Genomic DNA, 18,384 nt, shown 5'->3' on the forward strand with positions numbered 1-18,384 from the left:
TGCGGTATCTCCTGTGTGCCCTTCTTGTGGCCCTGCCCTCCAGCAGCTGTGTGAGAATTCGGCTGCCTTCCTTCCCCTAGATTAGATGTCTGCGCTGGGGTGTTTGCTATTTTCAACCAAAACTGTACAGTGTGTGTGCAAGTGATGAAACCGCTTGAAAAGAAAGCCCTCTGCTATCTGAGACAGTTCTCAGTCTTTCACGAGCACATTGGAAATTGGACACCATCCAAATCTTGACATATTCTTGTGGCTGTCGATGTCCCCAGAGGGACCTGCCTGATAAGAAGCTGGTCATCTGACTTGGACAAGGCAGAAGAGCAGTTTGAAATCATCCCTAAGTGTAAGACTGTTTCTTCAGAAATGAGTTGGTGACCAGCTTTGTTTTCGCTGAAGGAATATCCAAAGAAAACGGGCTTCAATTGTTGAAAGAATTGAGGTTGGAAGAATTACTTCAGAGGGAGGGATTAATAAACATTAGAATGGTTTACCAAAGGAGAAGCACGGAGTCTGATTCTTTAAAGGTTTTAAGGAGAAACGCTTGTACGAAGTGATGAAAATGCCTCACCTGGAGCGACCCCAGGCGTGGGCTGTGCCTGTTCGTCCTGTGCTTCACCCTGTGCTTCACCCGCCTTGCCTCGCCCACCCTTCACCTCGGAGGCAGTTGTATTTTCTTTTCAGTCAGCAGCATGCAAGCCCTCCAGGTCCTCCAAGAGATTATAGTCCTTCCTGAAGGGAAAGACAAAGAGGCCAGCGTATAGATTATGCTATATAACGAGTCTCCTGTGTATTATTACAGTGCTGTCACCTCAGTTCTCAATTATGGCAATTTTGGCCGAGGGGCAGTCTTAGGAGTTGGGGAGCCCGCGGCACCTGAGATTCCCCGTGCTTTCAGCGTGTCTCTGCTTAGCCGCCGTGGTGTTACTCTCAAGGCTGGTGGCTGAGCAAAGGGTGCTGTATCACTTCACATCCTGTCCAGGTGACTAAAATTCTAAATTCAGGTTTCTCTGAAGAGAGCCTTGAAGCGTATTGGACTCAAGAGAAAGAGTCTAGGAAGAGTGGGACGCTTGGTTGTGAGCGGGGGCCTGGGTTCGGTTAGCCTGTAGTGACTGTCCCTCAGGTGTGAATGAGAAGCAGGGGATGCTCCCAGTGGCCATTTTGCTTGTTACTTTGCTGGAGAGCGCTCATGATAGAATCATAAAGAAATGGGTTTTGCCTGATAATCTGAAATTAGATTGGGGCCTTGGGGTACAGAAAATGTGATAAGCTTATTAGGAATGCAACACAGAGAAAATAACTGGAACTTATTTCTGGCAATTTCTGTAAAATGGTAAAATTCAGGAAAGACAGCATTTTTCCAAGAGAAGAAGATCTAGACTTTGAAATGTTGTTATTCATATTTCCTTGCTGAATTTTGTTGTTGCAAGTCTAAATTCATGTAGTTTGCACTCCTTTTTCCAAAACAAAACCAAAAAATAAACCCCAAATAAAACAGGCATCAAAACTGTAGCCCAGTAAACTGAGGTAGAACTTTCCAGTTCAGCAGAGTTTCAGACAAATTTTTCAGAGAAAATTTACAGTTGGGGACCTTACAACCAGGCCTGTTGATTCAAAATCCTGTCAGAAACACAAAGGCAGCTTTTGTTCACCAGTTACTTGGTGTTTCAAAACTAAGATTTTGTGCAGAGGGAAAGGATGCATTTCTTCGATGTCAGTAAGTTTTAGAACTTCGTAGACTTGAAAAAGTAAAAGACTTGTGGTTCATTGCTTAATAGCTACATAAACGATATTAAATCTTTTTGAAAAGGGGGCTTTAATAAATGAGATGCATTCAATTCTGTAAGTTCTTAAAAAGTTCTGCTTTTCTACTTTTTCTGCCCTAAAGTCTTGTCCTATATTACATTTGTAGCTTCTTTATAAAGCTACATATATTCATTGGGGCAGATATTTTCAAAAGCAGAAATTTAAGTATTGGAATTGGAATATGAGAGGGTTTTCTGGTAGCTAGGGAGTGGAGATTACTGGACATAGATAGCACTATACGTAACCCTGGAGACACAGTATAATGACTTATGGTTGACCTGCTTGTTTTCTGTGTTGATTTTAAAGGCAGTAATGGATTATTTACACAGTGTGCTTAATAAAAGTGGCCAAAATGCCTTAACTTTTAAACAATCAGAAATACCTTCACTGTTATTTGCGATTTTAAGAAAGAGTAGGACACTGATGTTGATATGTTTTGGTTATCGTATCCTTAAGAATTTTTCTGCTGTTTGGTGGCTTCCGGTTTTGATTCAGATGCCAAGGTGTAATCATGGCAGACTGTGTGTCTGTGTATCTGGAGCCAGAACTGAAAAGCTCCTCTGACTTTCCTGTTTTTCTTCTCTTATTAGTAAGGAATTATGCATTTACAATTTCCCGAGTGAACCTGTGATGTATTACAGATGCAAATTTCAGCTCTCCTTAATAGAAAAAGGAGTGGGGAGGGGGCAGTTCTTGAGCCGCAAGGTTCACCTTGCATCAGGTGTCTTCAGACCCAGTGCATGTTAAAGTCCCTTTCCCAATTGGAGTCACTTACCCCATCGTTTTCATTTTACCCTTCAGGCTTGAAAAAGCGTGTGTTTAGCCATCGGTTCATTTTGTGTGGTCTGAGTTATAAAAATGCCCCTGCTGGTTTTTCCATATGAAAAACATGTTTTTCATTTGTGAAAACTTATATAATTTTTTTTCTTTGGCTGGGCTTTCTTTTGTGCTGCTTTAAATTAAAAGCAAATGTACTTCCCTCCCCTTCATTCTTGATTCCCCACCCCCATCTTTGCATGTTCCAATTACAGAGTTGTGAAAATAAGTCATCTTTCGGCTTTTGTTACTTTAAAACAGCTATTGGTGATGTCAGAGTCAATACTAAAAGCATTAAGAATGCTGGCAGAATGTAATGCAGCTGCAGTCCAACATGATGCTGGAAATGGGGTTGAGAGCATAAAGGCTTTCCATATTCCCAGGGCGCACAACTGCTTGCGGCCTTGGCTTTGATCTCTTCAAAGGCTGCTGCCTCCTCCTAGATGGAGAGACTTGGCTGCCACTCGCTTGCATTGAAAAAAGGCAGAGGTCTCTATTCAGGCAGAAATCAATCACTGTGCAGAAACAATTATGTGTAATTCAACCATCATGAAAACAGGACGAGATTACGGGTTTGTTACCTGAGTGACTGTGGAGACAGGGTGCAGAGAACACTGGAGTCCTGCTGACATGCCACATCTCGATGACAATTACAGACATACGAATGACGTGGCGGGCGGGGGAGGCACGATGACAAATGCTGGTCACGCTGTCCAGCAGAGCAGAAAATGAGGTTACAATTGGGCGGTAATGTTTGCATATGTAACCATATTTCATCAGGCTGAACAACTTCAGGGAACAGACCCTTAGATACTCTTGTGTGGGTATTTATGTGTATGTGTACTAGCGTGTGCATGTGAAGTTAGCTTAATTAAGGCAGAAATAATCCTGATCATTTGAGGATTAGACTGGAAGAGAGAAAGAGAGCTTTGGGTTATTACATTTGCTAATTTGGAATTTATACCGCTGACACGGAACCCTGAAAACACAACTGAGTTTCTGACCTAACATATGTGAGTCTGTCTTTAAACATCTTCCGGTTCAAGAGTCACATTTTTGTTTTGAATTTGTTAATCTGCCTCAAAAAAGCCTTACGTTTTTTCATCTTAACTTAAGCCCTTTGGGAAAATGATTTTGTCAGTTGTTCTGTCGTCCCTTGTTTTCACAGGTTATATTTTTCTAATGCAGCCTTCTGAAATGCGTTGAAGTTTCCTTTCATTGTGAATAAAAGCAAGGCCTTTCTTCTAGGTAGGAAATAACTTTTTGCTGTAAGTAGAAGTATATTTAGTCTCAGAGCTCTGGCACGCAAAGATGTCGAGGCATTTATTTTTATTTTAACTTGCTCTTGTCACCTAACAAAGGCGTAGGAGTAACCTCGCACTTTGCCAGCTAGCCCAGCTAAAGGGGGTGGGAGGGAAGGCAGAAGAAGATGAAAACCTAGATGGCTGATTATAAAATGGTATTGCTGCTGCTCAGCTTGCTACCCAGGCCCGGGTTTACCTTTTATGCCGCTCCAGCTTAGACATCAGAGGCGTGAGAGCTGCTTTGAGTTACAGATCTTCAAACAATAAGTCAAAACAAAAAATCAATCCCCTCCGGTCCCTGGGTGCAGTTATCGAAAGATAAAAGAGAAAAATAAAGTTATGCTAAAGCACATAGAGGAAAGGAGCAGATATGCCAAGGAAACTCGGAGGACAAGTGCAGGGTTGAAGTGGGCCTCGTGTGAGCCAACATCAATGAATTTTTATCTTATCAAAAAGTTTTGGGGTTGCCAGTTCTTTTCAAACTGGATCCAGTCTGCTCCAGGGCTGCCTGGAGCATTGGCTTTAATAACGTTGCTTCTCCCCACCACAACCACCACCCCCTCCCCCCCGCCCGCCGACCCTTTTTAAATATAACCACATAGGAATTAGATTGCATTTCACTCAAGGTATAACACTTGCCACAGACTTTACAGCAAATTAGGGGTTTCAATAATCCCTTGATATTTTGAATATAAGTTGAGGAGAGGTTTTCCTTAATGTTTATTGAAAGCCATTGATTTATATGAAAAGTAAGGCAAATCTCTACCGTGTGTGTTCTTTCCCCAAGCCAAATTATTAAGGAGAGCTGGAAAGCCCCCATGAATTCTTTTCTGAGGTAAGAAATCTGTGTTTTTCCTCTGTTTCTTGTGGGTAATGGCAGATAGTTTTGGAGATTAACTATCTATCTGAAGCAGTTTGGCCAGCACGTTGCTATGTGAGCCAGTATGTATTTTTATGAACCCAAGTTAGAGTTTAAAAGGCTTGTATTTTTAGATATTCTTATAGAAAAGTGAACCTGTTTGCTCACTCATTTTACAGCTGTAAACATTTCTGAGATTACCCAAGATATAGTTCCTTCATTAGCTTCCCTAAAGGTCTTTCATAAAGTAGCAGCACAGATTACGCTTTTACCTTTCCCTTGGTTTCTTTTTACCTTCCTCACTGATGGAGTAGTGTACCTGAGCTGCTGCCCAGGGAGCCACCCGCATCCACCTCCACAACCACTGTGGAGCCTGATTTGCCCCTTGCTGGGTAATAAGTCTCCAGATTTTAAGGGAGAACAAGATAGCTTGGCTTTATAGAACTGGATGCCCTGCTATTTAAAGAAACTTGTTCTACGTATAAACTGGAGTTAATCGCTTGAGTAAAATCATCATAACTTTCATTTGCATAAGTTCAGATGACTCACTGTTTTGAAAACGAAATAAACCCAAATGGAAAACAACCACACACTGTGGGTTGCAACTTTTATTTCCTAGTACAGAGTTAATGAGCAGAAAAATGATAGAGCCATTTCCACAAATCTAAAAGACTTGCATTTTGTTTGAACTATTTCATGAATGTACTTTATTATACGTTGAAGCTTGCAAGGGTGTGCTGTAGGCCTTGAGACAAGAAGTGAAGATTCTTTCTAGTTTCGTATAATTAAGCTATGGTCGAGAATTGCAGTCAGTATTTTTAGGCCTTTGTCCTCTGACTCTCCTTCAGGCTGGGTTCGGCTTGCATTTCTACTCCAGTCTCCCTCTTCCATTTCCTATCCTTAATCCCGTTTTGTCATCCTTCCAGGTTACTTAGCAGATGTTGTTATAAGTGTCTTCACATTTACATGCAAGGAAGGAAAGAAGACAGAGGAGGAAAATGGGGCAGGGTGTACGTGCAGCACATAGGTACCATGCCCTAAGCAAGCTCTGCTCTGGCCCAGGTGGAAGCACCTGTCATCCCAGCCCTAAATTCTGAGCTCAGGGCGTTTACTGTCACACAGGCAGCAGAAGCTCCAAGGGGTTGGGGGGTGGGGTGTGAGGGCGGGCTAGCCTCCATGATCTCCAGCAATATCCTGAATAAACTGCCTCCAGCAGCTGCCCCAAATAAACACCTATGCCAAGTAAAAGCATTCTTCAAGATGGAACCTCTAATCCCTTCTTCCACCTAGATTGCCGTCCCTAAGCTCCTTTTATGTAGAAATGTACATGCTAGGTAAATTGTCAGGCACATTCCCCTGTGTGTGAGTGTATATATATGGATGTACATGTACATATAGTGCAGTGTTTAGAGCTGATCAGTTGGATGGCCTGTACTTGGATCCCAGCTCCACCGCTTAATGGCTGTGGGACCTTAAGCAAGCCGCTTTAAGTATTTTAAGCCTCCATTTCCTTATCTGTATAATGGAAGTAATAGTAGTAACTACTGTGGGGACTCTGTGTAACGGTAATGCAGATGCAAACATAGATGATGTTTAGGTACTAATGTTAGCTCTTCTTGGGTTCATGTTAGAAAAGAACACATCTGTTCTGCACTCAAAAGATAATTTGCATTTTGCTACTAATTTTTTGAGATGTATTATCTGTTTATGCATTTGTTGGTATTTGAATTTCTTCATGACCCATTCCCAGAGTAGAGCCCAGGCTCTGGAGGGAAACGTTGAGTCCAGCATGTCTCGTCTAAGCCTGAACGTCTATTGAAGATGCAATAATAAGGGGTTTTGTTGTAATGATCCTAAGGGCTGCATAATCATGGGAGAAAATACATGGTCAGTAATTTGTTTAACTCTTAGGTTTCGTAATTTGGAGTTGAGGAAAAAAACCATAATTCACATTTTTTTCTAGCCTTTTTAATACACTAAAGGAAATAGCTTATCTCTTTCAAAGGAAAAAATTTTAATTACATGAGTGTTATATTTTCACATATTGTATTTGTTAGTTGGATACATTCCATAGGACAGTATTAAGTTCTTTTTACAGAGTCTATCCATGTGTAATTCACTAGCATTTGGAATGGTGAAAAGGAGAGCCATATTCAGATATTTTGAGTTACAAATAAAAAATTGGTTAAGGATCTAAAATTTATAATATAATAAGATAATATTCAGGGTGGATGAGACAAACAAGATTCAGGTTACTGGATTATTGTAAATCCTCCAGGATAAAAGCAGACTCTGGGCAGCACAGTGACTAGTATCTGTCCTTCCTGCGTCCAGACTGCGCCTCTTGCCTACCAGCACTCACGGCCTCTCACCATCGTGCGGACAGTCGTCAGTGCTGCTTTACCTTCCTCTTCTCAGGCCTTTGAGGGCAGTTTTATCACATACGAACTCCAACATTTAAAATCTAAGTTGCAGTGGGGAGATAACCATGTGGAATTTAAAATAGTACTTCGACCGTCTGTTTTAATAGGAAATCTCCAGTTTTGGTGATTTGTGTTGTTTTTGTAAAAACTACTGAAGATAACTTACTTAACAGTTTTACTCCTCTTAACTTCAAAATTCTGTACTGTTTGAAGAAGAATTATTTAGGAGAGGGGCACCAATGTACATTTTAATTGAGGTTAATTAACATCCATTTAAAAATATTTAAAATAAAACCTCTGAAATTTTGACAAGCCAAAAGAAACTTAGTCTGGGTAAATAGCTATATCCTCAGCAGAAAGGACCAGACAATCTCTCAGATTTTTTTTCCAATTTTTTTGAGGTGTAATTGACAGACAAAAATTGTACATACTAAAGGTGTACAAAAAATGATGTTTTGATCAACTTTTCAGAATTTTAAAGGAACACTCTAGAGCTCTTAGTTGTAGCTATTTAATTTTCAGTGATTACAGGGCTTCCCTGGTAGCACAGTGGTTAAGAATCCGCCTGCCAATGCAGGAGACACGGGTTCGGGCCCTGGTCCGGGAAGATCCCACGTGCTGCAGAGCAGCTGAGCCCCTGCGCCACAACTACTGAGCCTGTGCTCTAGAGCCCGTGAGCCACAACTACTGAGCCTGCATGCCACAGCTGCTGAAGCCCATGCACCTAGAGCCCGTGCTCTGCAACAAGAGAAGCCACCGCAATTCAGGGTAGCCCCCACTCACCGCAACTAGAGGAGGCCCGTGCACAGCAACGAAGACCCAGTGCAGCCAAAAATAAATAAATAAATTTATTTAAAAAAAAAAAATTTCAGTGATTACGTAACCTATATAGTAACTTATAAAAGTTTTTGGCCGGTATCTCCCATTTTACTCTTGGCTATTTGGAGTTAGAACATGCTTTCAAAATCTTACAAGCATAACAGGGTAAACAATCTCAACCATTTACGCTTTTGAAAAAAAAAATGCAAATCTTATTGGAGGGCACTTGACCCTAAATGATTTTATTTAACTCTTCAGGCACACTAAGAATTAAACAGCATGCTTTGTAAAACATGTAAATGTTGCCTCTAGCTTTGCAGTTATAAGACCTCCTAAAAGGCAAACTTCTGGTATTTGATCCTGTGTGTTGCTTTCCAGATTTGAGTGGGTTTTCCAAACCGGAATGTTACTATGCAGCATAAGCATCTAAAGTTGTTTATTTTTTTTTTTTATAAAGGAAATTAAGGAGATGTTTCATTAGAAACATTATTTCATTAGAAGTATTTGACCTGGCAATTTAGCACACACATTTCTATGAAGATTAATGCTTTGATTTTTGGAATATTTGGTTGAATAGCCCGTGCAACTGAAGTATTGAAGGTTTGGGGGAATATATATAGTAGAAGGACAAAGCAGACATGATAGAAAGATATAAATTGTATAAAATGCTCGACCAACACCACACGGAAATTTTAAAGGTAAGAGTTCTTCATAGAACTCAAACACACAGTGTTTGCTTGTGCGTCTTAGAAAAAATGAACCATGCCTTAGAATTTTAAAGTTTGTAATATAATCTTCTGGAAATCATTTTGCATTTAAGTTCAGAGGTTTTTTGTTCTTGTCTGCCATGTTTTGTTTTGTTTTTCTACCTGAATTTTAACCTTTGAAAGATTTGCTTTTCACCCCCCATCATCCCCTTCCTATGAGCGGTTACACTGCTTCCAGGTAAAATGAGACCGGTTTTTGTTCAGTTGGCCTGTTTGTCTAATAACTTTGTAACTGATTTTCTTTATGAATGGGTAAGGAATAAGTCAACCTAAGGAATTTTAAAAGGATATACTTAATCGCACATACTGTTTGATGTACTTTTGCATGGGGGGTGGAGGGGAGTGATGAAGCCAAAAAGAAAAGCTTCGTTGGAGCCAGCCCACGGGGTGAGGGGGAGAAGGGGAGAAGGGATTGCAGGCTCCAAGTGGGGTTAGCCCCTGAAGGATTCAGAGTGGATAATTACCTACACTATAGGGCTTGAGGAGGCCTGCAAGTCTCTGCTTGCCTAAAAATCTCTTCCCTGCTGGCAGTCCATTGAAATGTCACTCAGCTGGCCTACTTGCTCCCAATTCCCACTGTTAGAGGTTCTCTACAGACAAAGCAGGGGCGTTGCTGCCAAAGGCCCCTGTTCAGTGCCCTTAACCCTAATGCTGGGGATGGGGAGTGCCTTAGAGGTGGGCTTGTCTAACATTCTGGCTGGTAGACACGGCATTGCGCCTCTCCCCAGGTGAGGCCAGCCCTCTGTGAGAGTAACTCCCTCATCTCTCACCCTCCCACCATCTCCCACCCCCATGGGGAGAGGTAGCTGCCTTTCAGGGCCATCACTGAAAGTAAATGGAATCACTCTTTCATGTGTTTTTGAGACTGCTGTCATTTGCCTTCCTCTCACTCTTTCCCCCTGTTTCAGGCTAAACGTTCTTAGTTCTTCCAAGCCTCTGCTTTCAGAAATTTTGCTGTTCTGGTCGGCCTGCCCCCCCCCCCCCCCCCCCGCCCCATTATGTTTGTTTTGGTTCAGTAAAGCCTTGAGGTTTGAACTCCTCAGTACTTCATGTTGGGTCTGTGGGGTCCCTCATTCTAAGCATTAGAGTTCTATTAATGCAACCATAGGTTTTAAAGTCTTCATCACTTCTTGGCATGTGGGCTTAAAGTTAATTTGCGGCAACTAAAATTCCTGTCTTCCTCCAACATGGTGGTGGATGGACCCATCAACTTGTAAAATTTCATACTGAGCCATATTAAAACCGCCCTTCTCAGTGTTACTTTGTCATTTTTAGCCATGTGGGGTCATTTTGGATCCAGTGATAGTGTTTTTTATTCTTGCCATTTTCTTGTCCTATCAGAATTTGGAAGGCAGGCATCTTCATTTCCTTTAAACTCATTGATTAAAATGCGTATAGAGGCAGGACTAAGAACGGACTTACTGAGCCATTCATCAGTACCCTTTGGGTACTTTGGAAGGATCTTGCTTAGACTTTGGAATCAGGTAATAAGAATCCTCGTTTTGCCTTTGGCTTGCAGTATGACCTTGAGCAGTTAACTTCTCAAAGTGTTAATTTCCTCATATATAAAATGACGATACCACCTACTTCATAGAGCAGTTGTAAAGATTGGAGATCACGTATGTCAGTCATCAAACAGTGCTTGGCACAGAGTCGTTGTCAACAAAGATTAATTCTCTTTTTTTCCTGTGCTTTGGAATCATAAAGTTTAATACTTCATCCATATGTCTTGGATTAACTGAATCACTGTCTCCTCATCAGCTTCACAAGTCTTCTCTTTTCGAGGATTGAGTGCCACTTTTGACTATTCCTTCTGTGCTCTACATTTCTGCACATTTGAACTTTAAGTAAAGAACTAAGGTTGCTTAGGATGAGTAGTTGACCTTTTACCTAGTCCTCTTTCATTACACTGGATCAATCTATCAGTTGATAATTTGGAAGAACGGTGACATGTAGGAGGAGACACAGTGGATAAGAGGGAGGGGTGTGATAGCAGTCTTCAGATGGTTGAAGGACTGCTAGCTAGGGTGGAAGAGGAAGTAGACTTACCTCGCGTAATCACAAAGGACAAACTGATACAGGTCCACAGTCCTTTATTTATAAATTTGGAATTGAAAAATACCTGAAAATTGAGCATTTTGGTAAATTCGGTGGCAAAATCTGACTCTCATCAATGTGAAGTTATTTATAATCTTTATTCCACTAAGTGTGAATATTCAGATGCCTCACTGCAAAAATAAAAACATGTTTGATTATAGAGTACTACCCTGGACTCCACTGAGGACAGCATATGATACGTAGTATGGGTACCATATTACTTTTTTAAAATCTGAAAAATTAAGTTACGAAACCTATGATCCCAAGGACTTTAGATAAGAGATTAGATTGTAGGCCTGTACCGGTGGGTAAATAGAAATCTCAGAAAGACACATACCAGCCTAGTTTAGGGAAGACTTTCTCACATACTTGGCAATAAAGTGGGATCATTTTCCAACGTGATGACATCTCTAACACTGAGATCACTCTTTGGGGTGGGGGGAGGTGGAGAGGTGGCATGCAACCCCCTCTTTAAGATGTTGTCGAGGAGTTCATTGAGTAGGAAACTGGACCTATGAAGTCTCTTCCAACCCTCCACGCCAGAGTGCAGGCACCTACCGACAGAGAAGCCCATACTTGCTTCACACTTATTACTTATGTCTCACGATTACACAGAATGCTATAGTCATTGTAGAGTTTACATTGTAAATAAAAGTTGTGTGGTAAACTTCTGTTTCATGAGCTTGATCTGACCAGAGGTCAGAGTTTCTCGAAGTGTGGTCCAGGGGTCAGCAGAATCAGCATCACCTGTGAATTTCTTAGAAAAGCATATTTCTGTTCCCATCCCAGATCTACGGAGAACTCTGTCAGGCGAGGTCCTGAAACCTGTGCTTGATTGAAGTCCTCCAGGTGATTCTGAGGCATGCTAATTCAGTAAGCAGTACTGAGTACTTGCCATGAAGAAAACACCTGGAGAGGCCCATGGTGCCTGCCGTCTAGGCCCAGGTTACTCTGTGCCAAGTTACTATTTTGAAAGGGCTGTAAATGAAACTCAAAATACAGAAGGAGAGTAGGGGAGGAGTAAAGGAATTCTAACTGGGACAACGAGAAGAGGCTCATTGAGAAGAGGGTGCTTTACGATGGGTAAGACTTTGGGCTACAGATGGAATAGTATTCCTGGCTCAGGAGGAAGAACAGTTCTCTCCCCACTGGGAGATCTGTTGTCTCTAGAATGTCAGTGGGGATACAGCAGTAGCAAGGGAGGACTAAAGAAATATATCAGCCAGACTACTGGGTTACATTTTTCACATGCTTCTGGATGTGAAATCAATTCTCTTTGGACCCAAGTGCCTTACCTTATTTATCCTTGTTAAATTTCATCTTGCTCAAATAGGCACATCAGTTGAGTCCCATAATGTTTTGGATTCCTGAACCGCATTGCCTAATTAGATCCTCATCCAAGTCATCGATAGACACTTTGAACTTGCGTTTGACATCTCCCTCTAGGTTGACCTGAATCCTAACGTCGTGTCAGTGCACTTGCTGAACTACAAAGAAATAACCTTGATTTCTTGCGTGGTTTGCAAAGCAAACAAAAGTCTCTTTTGTTTTCTCATCAAACCCTATACAGCACACCACTAAATTTTTTACTGGGAACTTTTTACATTTTAAGCTTTTTCTTATAAGATATGCTTTATACTATATGGTAAGCTGCCCAAGGGCAGAATTTTGTCTGATTTTTAGCCTGCCAGAAACTTAAAATTTTTATTGTATGTTCCCAAAGAGCCCGTGCCTCACGGAAGCCGGACTGGTGACTAGTAGCACGTATTGGCTTGTGCCAGATACTACCCAAGGCACAGGCGCACGAGCTGGTCCTCTGCAGCCCCCTCTCAGACCACTTGGGCAGTTTGCGGGGACTGACTCGGATGCAGTTGCTCAGGAGTTGACAGTGTTTCCAGATGTCTTTCTTTTGACCAAAATTCTGTCTAATAACACATGGAAGCGTGTTTCTGTGAGGGCTGCTTGCATAGTCGTGTGGGCATTGCGGAGGCACTTTCGAGTGGTTTACGTTAGAAAAAACGATTTCTATGTGGCACCCCCGCCGCCATGTGACAGTCAGATGCTGTTTAAGACAAAAAAAAAAAAAAAAAAATACGTGCGCTTATTCATTTTCTTTCTTTGTTGGTTAAGGACAAGCCTAAGCTCCAGGAAGCAACTTGGGAAGGCAGGGAAGAGAACATGTTATTTTCACTTCATAGCAAATTAACTAGAAAGCCTTTTGATGAACTGTAAACAGTTAATGTAACCATAGGCTGATAACACTGCATCATAGGACTGTCAACATAAGAGAGCCTTCTTGTGTCTTTAAGGATCTCATCAACATTATTATCCAGGTGGATAGTTATCTGTCAAGCTCTTAATGGCTTCATTTAAAGAGAATCATATAAGCAGACTTAATAATCGGTTCTGGTCACCTGTGTTACAGGCTGTCATTCCTCTTTTTTTAACCTCAATTCCAGCTGCTGCTCTGAAAGTTCTTGTATGAAGGGAGAGATTTGAAGGACTATTTTAACTCGTCCTGAAACTCAAAGGGACGTGAATCAAGTACTTTTTTAAAGTGATCTTGGGACTGATGATGTTATGGAAAAAAGAAATGAAAAATGGGATCACTACCAACTGCCTCAATGACTGTTCACTCTGTGAATGGCGCTGCTACCCATAACGTGGTTTAAGAGGACAGTGTTTCTCTCCTAAGTTGATACCATTTATTACTGGTACTTCAGACAGGCTAAGAAAATTGTTCAAAGAATATACAACGTGCTTCCTAGGGTTATACCCTAGTAAGTAAGTACCCAATATTGATATCATGTTTTTGTACCTAGGATTTGCAACTAGCTATAACTAACATAAGATAAACTAAGTATATTTCTAACTTTATTAAACAATTTGAATGCCAAGATATGACCTGAATTAACTGGGAACATTTTGTTGTTGGATAGACTTATGAAGAGTGAGGAGAACAACCAAAGATGGTTTTGTTGTTTGTTTTTTAACATCTTTACTGGAGTATAATTGCTTTACAGTGTTGTGTTAGTTTCTGCTGTATAGCAGAGTGAATCAGCTATATGCGTACGTATATCCCCATATCCCCTCCCTCTTGCGTCTCCCTGCCACCCTCCCTATCCCACCCCTCTAGGTGGTCACAAAGCACCGAGCTGATCTCGCTGTGCTATGCGGCTGCTTCCCACTAGCCATCCATTTTACATTTGGTAGTGTGTATATGTCAGTGCTACTCTCTCACTTCGTCCCAGCTTACCCTTCCCCCTCCCCTTGTCCTCAAGTCCATTCTCTATGTCTGCGTCTTTATTCCTGTCCTGCCCCTAGGTTCTTCAGAACCTTTTTTTTTTTTTTTAAGATTCCATATATATTTTTAAGTGGAATGCCCAGGGCAGGATTTTTGTTCTGTATCTGGGATTTTCTCAGAATCTGAAAAGTGTTATTTTACTTGGATTGTTCTCTCTCCTTCTGCCTCTCCATTATTCATGAATGACCATGTTTCTGAGAACAAAGAATTCATGCAATCTATACATGGTTTGAGCTTCTAACTTACTCCTTACCAAAAAAAAAAAAATTATGACTTGAAGCTTAGAGAATCTATGATTCAGAGATATTTTTTCCTCCAAAATTATAATTTTCTTTGGAATTCTAGTGCTCTTGTAATGCTAGCGGCAAAGGGAGCATTCTAATTGACCACTGGTTCTTGGGAGTGGAAGGGGTTTGTGTTTTTCTGTCTCTCTCTAGTGAGCCGGTTGGAACTGACCAGAGTTGCATATAATCAGAAAGACTGTGAAGTGGCACAAATCCTGCAAGATGTTCAGAGAAACTTGGTTTTCTGAGTTCGTTCTTCTTCCCTTGGGAGCAGCAGGTTTGGTTCTGTCAGGAATCTGAGAAAGAACACAAACAGAAGAGATGTCCTGATTCAGCATGGGGTGTGGGGCACAGGGAGTGGTGAAGATGGTGCCCAGTGGACGCGCTCTGGGATTTTACCTGGCCTTCTTTTCTGAAGTGAAAATGGTGCCTGTGATTTAATAGTGTGGGAAGTGTTCATTTATTTTATCTGTGATATTTATTTGATTGCTACAAACATCCATTTATAATAGGCATTTTTAGGAGCTCTTTTCCTCTTAGTTTTAATCTGTCTTAAGGCAACAACAAAGGAAATCAGATGAGCTAATCCATACACAGCCTTACTGCCCTAATAAATACCTCTTTTGATTATTCACGATCTTTTCTATTTTCTAGTCCTTTCCCATATACATATGTATTTTTGGCATTTTTGTAATCTTATCTGTTTAGATATTTATATCCTTGCAATAAGAATGGGTGCTGTATCTTAACTATATATTTATTTTCTAGTTAAAATGAATATATTTCACAATTTAGAAAAGAACGGTTTCAAGTCAACTTTAAAATAAGATATATCCTTAGAAAACAAATTTGTGGTTACTAAAGGGGACGAATTAGGAATATGGAATTAACAAATACAAACTACATAAAATAGATAGGCAATAAGGATTTACTATATAGCACAGAGAATTACACACAATATCTTGTAATAACCCATAATGGAATATAATCTGCAAAAAAACTTTATGCTGTACACCTGAAACTAACACAATATTGTAAATCAACGATACTTCAATTTTAAAAAATAAAATAAGTAACGTCTTTCCAAAGGGCAAAAAAAAAGCCCTAACTCCTTACTTTCAGTGATCAATTTATCCTTAAAGAAAAATACATCGTCTTTTTGTTTTTCTTTTCCTTGAGATTTTAATCCCACTTTGCTTTTCTACCAGTGACTGATTTCTTGTCAAGCTTTTACGGATACAGGTTTTTTTAATGACAGCTAAATAATTTTGCTTATGTTGTAAACATTGATGTTTAGGAGCTCTTGTTGCAGTTTTATTCATCTTTTTTGTTGTTTTTCTTGAATGCCTAACGTGTCTTTGGAGGGCAAGACTGAAGGTCCTTGTGGAGGTCCTGACTGCTAGACTCCCTCCGTTAGTAAGAGGTCCTTTTGTGGGAACTCCACAACAGGTGAATATTGTCACTTTTATACTGGGGTTTGCGTGCATATTTCTTTTTGAGAGTACCACTCTCTCTTAAGAACCGTACGTAATTCATTTGCTGTTTTTTCCCCAGCAAATCATATATTACGAAAATATACTCTGCATGTGTTGCATTAGCAAACCTCCAACAGCTGGAAAGATAAAGAAATAGGACTTGTGGGATTGAAATGTCCAGCACCAGACCTTACGGAGAAGATTCAGGGCCGTGGTCAAAAGCCCCATAAAAGAGGACGCAAGGACAGAGACCCAGCCCTTGATCTCCTTCTCTTTGCCTGGCCCCAAACAATTTGAGACCTGTTTAAATTCCTGTTTCCCACAGTTCAGCCTTTACTATCTTGACGTGTTATACTCCCTACATCCATAAGTTCTCTATAACTTCCTTTTTCCCACTGTGTATTTACATTCCTAAAATCTCTGATTCCTCACAGTGGCAAGAATGCTACAGTACGTTTTCTGCTTCAATAAGTGAGAAGCAGCTACAGTACCTGCTCTGTAAGTGAGATGTACTGTAGACAAGTTCAGGAGACTGCCTGTAGTCCCTGAAGTAGTTTGATGATGGATGGTTTTCAAATGCATGGAGAAAAGAGAGAACATAAAATTGATGACAACACAGTGGTAATCGTAAATAATTATTTACGTCAGTGAACCCCTGTGCTTGCTTCTTTCTGCCCCCACTCCCTCCAGCTCTCTTCAGCCTCTCTCTAGAGGGTCACGAGATTCGGCGTCAGCGATTTATATAGCAGTCATCACGTCCTCAGCATTTCCTTAGGTACACAACTTCATAAATGAAATAAGTAACTTTTAGATGTCTTTCATTCCTTTACTAGTCCCCCAAATTTGGAAGGCTCTGAAACAACCTTAGGAGCCCTCCTGAAGAATAATCCAAAGAATTGACTCATCAGATGGGAAGTCCCAGGTGCCATCTCGGGCCTCTCCCAGGTTTCAGTGTGCCTGAGTGCTCGCTCCGCAGGGAAAACTCCTACCGGCTCACATGTCGCCTCTCCTCAGAAGCTCTAGTTGAGCCCTAGTTGGCCTTAATCACTCATGTAGAATATTTTTTTTTATTCATGCCTCACTTACAGCATTTTCCACATTGTATTGAAGGTTATTAATTTACATCCCATTCCTCTCACTAGACTGTGCACAGATTCTTCAGGACAGAGACCACCTTTATATGATTAGCCCCTAAAATAGAGCCATGTGTACACAAACCAACGAATGGTGAAGTAAATGAATGGAACTTCATTTTTTTTCCTAAGGATAAAAAATAAGGAGATGAATATGTTGAGAAACTATTCAATTGCAGTCTTGATTAATTATTCCAATTGTCATTTATCCTGACTGATCCTTTTTTTTTTTTTTTTGCGGTACGCGGGTCTCTCACCGCTGTGGCTCCTCCCGTTGCGGAGCACAGGCTCCGGACGCACAGGCTCAACGGCCATCGCTCACGGGCCCAGCCGCTCCGCGGCATGTGGGGTCCCCCTGGACCGGGGCACGAACCCGCGTCCCCTGCCTCGGCAGGCGGACTCTCAACCACTGCGCCACCAGGGAAGCCCCTGACTGATTCTTTTACCCATTTTTCTTTTGTCCCTATCACACCTATATCAAAAGGCACAAAAAGGTCAAATTCAAACTAATCAGTTTAAGTCCTGATTAGATGAAAAAATTTGATTGAGAAAGTTGACATAGTTGACTAAAAAAACTGCTGAACATTTACTAAAAATATCCATGATATCTGTTTTCATTAGTATCAGAAATCTAGAATTGGCTTTTTTATGCATGTGTATGTGAAAGTTTTTGCAACTTAAGGGACTTATAATTGGAGCTTTAAGTCCTTAGTAGAAAAAGAGCATTTCAGAACATAATTAAGAGCACGGGACTCTGGACTAGGACCATTTCCAGAAACAAACAACAAGAAACTACCCCACTCCAGTAAAGTTGTCTCATGTCCATCTAAGAACTTAAATATTAAGAACTGGAGATTTTGGGTAGTTTTGTGGGTTTTGGTGGTAAAAGATATGATTAGTGTTCACACTGTTATGATTAGTAACTTTTTGAACTTAGAGTTCTAAATAATACAACATAATACATTTAGGATTACCTCGTACGAGTATAATAGTGGATTTAATCAGCATTTATGGATTACATTGAATTGAAGTCTCAGGCAAGCCTTGACCTCTCTTCTCTGGTGGTAAGACTGTACATTCACACTACTGTGCTTAAACCATCTGTTGAGGGTTAGCTGTTTCCAAAGTCTGATTACTGAAGTATCTTTCAAACTCACGTGCTTTAAAAATGTATTTAAAAAAAGATTCTAAGGTAGTGTTACGCAGCAAACAAATGATTTTTCTGGGAGACCTCAAAGTTGCAAAATCCCACTAATAACATATAAGCTATCAATAATATACACATATCTGCTGGACTTTCACA

The 18,384-nt window shown here is 40.7% G+C and overlaps 1 protein-coding gene across 4 annotated transcripts in view; it reads left to right on the top strand.

The window, feature by feature from the left end:
* Positions 1–18,384, top strand: part of LEF1 (lymphoid enhancer binding factor 1) — a 119,241-nt gene that overhangs the window by 23,255 nt on the left and 77,602 nt on the right. The gene's annotated exons all lie outside the window — the stretch shown is intronic.

Source organism: Tursiops truncatus, chromosome 5 (assembly GCF_011762595.2).
Source record: "Tursiops truncatus isolate mTurTru1 chromosome 5, mTurTru1.mat.Y, whole genome shotgun sequence".
NCBI classification, from domain to species: domain Eukaryota; kingdom Metazoa; phylum Chordata; class Mammalia; order Artiodactyla; family Delphinidae; genus Tursiops; species Tursiops truncatus.